This window comes from Megalobrama amblycephala, linkage group LG12, assembly GCF_018812025.1.
Source record: "Megalobrama amblycephala isolate DHTTF-2021 linkage group LG12, ASM1881202v1, whole genome shotgun sequence".
NCBI classification, from domain to species: domain Eukaryota; kingdom Metazoa; phylum Chordata; class Actinopteri; order Cypriniformes; family Xenocyprididae; genus Megalobrama; species Megalobrama amblycephala.
Genome location: NC_063055.1, coordinates 34,935,358 through 34,938,821, shown reverse-complemented (window position 1 = coordinate 34,938,821; position 3,464 = coordinate 34,935,358).

The window sequence follows — 3,464 nt, the reverse complement described above, 5'->3', positions numbered from 1 at the left end:
GCCCCCTACTGTATAACAGTGAAAACATCGTCGGAAAATTCAGTCAATGGTGGGGAAAGAGTAAAGTAGATTTGAAATAAATTCCTAGATGTACATTACAAGTGGACTAGCCTACACACAAATTCAGATACTCAGAATTAAAACATATCTGTTTTCTTAATACATCAATATTTCCAAACAATGTAAGTTTATGAGACAGTATGTAAAACTTTGGGAAAAAAGTATATTTAATATGCTCAATTATAAGTATACTTTTAAGTATACTTATAGCAGGGTGACCAGACGTCCCGTTTTTCCTGGGACAGTCCCATATTTCAGCTCTATTTTTTGTGTCCCGACTTATTAAGAAAAAATCATGTTTTGTCCCGTATTTCATCTTTCCTAGAAGATTCTTTGTGTTCTTTTTGAAGAATCGATATGCTATATTTTTACTATAAAACTCTTACGACAAACATGCCTTCTAATATCTTCAATTTCAATAACTTCAATAAATAACTTTCTTATTTTTAGCTTAAAAGAAGTATACTAATAGCACACTTGAATAGACTTCTTTTTCATAAGGGATGTCTTGTGTTCGTGTGTCCATCAAGATTGGACTGTGGATAATTGGAAGAAAGTGACCTGGTCTAACGAATCAAGATTCCTGGTGTATCACAGCGAAGGCTATGGATACTCCGATTACCAACAGAGGCTATGGCACCTGGATGCTCTGCTGGGTGGACACAGGCCGGTGGCGGTTTTCTTGGGACACTTGAAGCCACATTATCCCAATAGCACAATCCCTGACATCATGTCATGTATCTGAACATTGTTGCAGACCAAGTGCTCCCATTCATGGCAACTGTTCCCTGCCGGTGATGGCCATTAACAACACACTGGCAGTGGTTCGAGGAACATGATGGTGGATTTCTGTTAATGCCTTGGCCTGACATGGACCCAATCAAACATATGTGGTTCGACTTGGAAAAGCAGCTTCGGGCTACATCACCACCACCTTGCAATCTACTGGAACTGGAGGACCTGCTGTTGACATTATGGTACCAGATACCCCAGGAGACCTATCGCCACCTCATCGAATTAATGCCTCGCTGCATAGCCGCTGTTTTGCAGGCTAAAGGAGGCCCTACATGTTATTAGATAGGTGGTCATAATGTAATGGCTCATCGGTGTAATTGTGTGTACTTGACCATTCAAGAACAATAAGCTGTAAAAAAGAACTGAATTCGGGATTGCATGCATCTGAGAAGCAGCATCTGTGCTCATACTTTGGCTGTGTCCGTCAGCACGAGCACCGCATTGAGTCCTTTTTTGCAGCTTATTGTGATTAATAACACTCTAACGTGTCAATAACGCTCAGTAGAACAGTAAAGTTTAAGAAATGTAACACTTTAGAATATAGATTTTTTTTTTAAACATGTGAATCAATGATCGGCAGAAGGTAGAATCGTTCATACATGAATGGATTTTTCCCCCACCTCTAGTACAATCATCGTGTAATGGCCTGAGGTATTGATCCCATTCAGAGCTTGATATCTGATGATATTGATGTTTTTAATTTCACATTATTGAATATATGAATATATGAACATGTGGGCATACATCTTAACATTCAACTGTGATAGTCTAAAGAAAATTAAAACACACTTTACAAGGACACACAAACTCTTTGAGCTCCTGCATCATATAAACAAACACAGACATCAAGAATCAGTGTATGAACGTCAACAACAGTGACATGATTCATGGTGCAATGCATCCTGGGTGAACTATACAAAACTTATCCATGGCTCCCATGCGCTGCAGCATGAATCATACCGTTGTTGAGATTCATATGCTGATTCTTAATGTCTGCGTGTGATTCAGGAGTTGTGGGTCATATAATTGTGCTGTCATGCATTTAACTTCTTTTCAGTGTAGGCTATTCATGTTTTGAATCTTTAACACCCTTCAAAGTCAAGTAAAAATTAACAAGCAAGCCAACTTAATTTTATATACAGTGAAGACAGAGATGGAGGTAGTTAGTGTTGACAAATTTCAACTCACCTGAAGATCATAAACATTTAAAATTTCACGCAGAGTCTCTGAAATCTTGTTGATGCATGCTGTTTTCAGTGATAGTGTAACTTTGTACAAACCAAGAAAACCAAAAACACACTGTTGGTGTATAACCAACAGTGGATGAAGAAAAGAGAAAGTCAAGTCTGTGTCCAATTATCTGAGGAGACATCACGCAACTTGCATTTCAACTCAACTGAAGTTACTTTAAGTGTTGAAGCTCACTCTTCAGTAAGCATCCAGTTCAGCCTGCAAGTAAAGAAATATTGTATAGGTTTACTAATCGTAGATAAAGCTACAGCTAGTTTATTCACATAAATGTAGGAATAAAATCACATTTCTCAGATCAGGGCTTAACAAAAAGCAACAACACCCTTATAAAATGTAGGACTGCGATGACAGAAAAAAAAAGGTAACTAACGTTAACATTATTGCCCTACATTTTCTTCATTAAGATATCCTTACAAAAGCAAATAAAAAAAAAATCTGAAATGTTTTGCTTTACTTACATAAGTTCGCTCCAGATGCTTGTGAATATCTGCCACGCTGAAAGGATTCTTCTAGTAATGTCAGTAGGGCAATGATGTGATGTGGATGACAGCAGTTTACGTCACTCAGTAAAATTAGAAATAATCACTTAAGTAGCAGCATTTACTCAGGTTTACATTCCACCTGTAAAGAGCAAATAGTATAACGGTCTAACTGAATGTGCCAAACTACACTTGAACTTACCAGCTTTCTCATTGGCTCCAACTGCTCCTTGCTAGTTCAGTCAGAGAAGATGATGTCTATGGTCTTATTTCTTCAGAGCTTGCACTGCTTGGTGTCTGGGAATTAAAATCTGCCATTTATGTCATTTATGCCAGTAATGTATTCATATTAGATTCTACCAGGAAATAAAGTTAATTTTAAGACAATTTTATGTTAATTATTGCTACATTATGTAACCATCTGTGAGCAAACATAAGCTGAGTCATTGCCAGAAGTGGCCAGATCTCTATAGCCAGAGTTGGGCCAGTTATGGTGAACAGGAATCTGCCCAGTGCTTTACAGTCGTAAGAAATATTACATGTGCCAGGGCGAGCTGGTAGATTACTGCTATCTGGGTGTATTCACAACCACAAATGCTTAGAGTAAAAAAATAAATTGGTTTCAATCTAGCTTTCGTGTTTACTGTGAATTTTTCAACATCTCTCTGGAAATTTATTTTTAATCTTGTGCCGAAATGTACAGGAGCTCATGAAAGAAGAGCTTTAGGTTTTGAATAACTGTGATATATCCAAAAATAGAATATTATAGCAGGTAATGTGTTTGCAACGTAAGACAAATGTTTGCTTTTGAGATGTGTTTGTGATATTTTGAATGCAGTGCTTTATTTTGCAAGAGATGTGAGGCATTTTGCATTTTGT